Source organism: Myotis lucifugus, unplaced genomic scaffold, assembly GCF_000147115.1.
Source record: "Myotis lucifugus unplaced genomic scaffold, Myoluc2.0 scaffold_41, whole genome shotgun sequence".
Taxonomy (NCBI): domain Eukaryota; kingdom Metazoa; phylum Chordata; class Mammalia; order Chiroptera; family Vespertilionidae; genus Myotis; species Myotis lucifugus.
The window spans coordinates 4,731,166-4,731,529 of NW_005871089.1; positions in this window are offsets into that span (position 1 = coordinate 4,731,166).

The following is a 364-nucleotide window of genomic DNA, read 5'->3' on the forward strand; positions in this document are numbered from 1 at the left end:
CGGAGCGGGGTTCTCCGCCACCGGGTGATGGGGAGATGGGGCTGGAGGCGGACTAGCCCGGCTTGATTCCGCTGAGCTCGGGGCACCGAGGGACAGCAGGCTAAGGCTACGGACTTAGCTCTTTTCCCACCTTTCCAGACACCCCCATTGCCCCTTCCCCCCACCGCCATGCACCCCTCGCTTCTCCTTTGGCTAAGTTTCCCGCATCCAGACCCTTTCCTTCTAGCACACCTCAAACTACCCCAGACATGACCTTAAATCAGATTAATCCAGGAAACAAAATATGGGCAACTTTTACTGAGCACCCACGGCGAGCCAAGCTCTGGGCTGGAGGGCTGGGAATTGGAGGCTCCGCAGATGACAG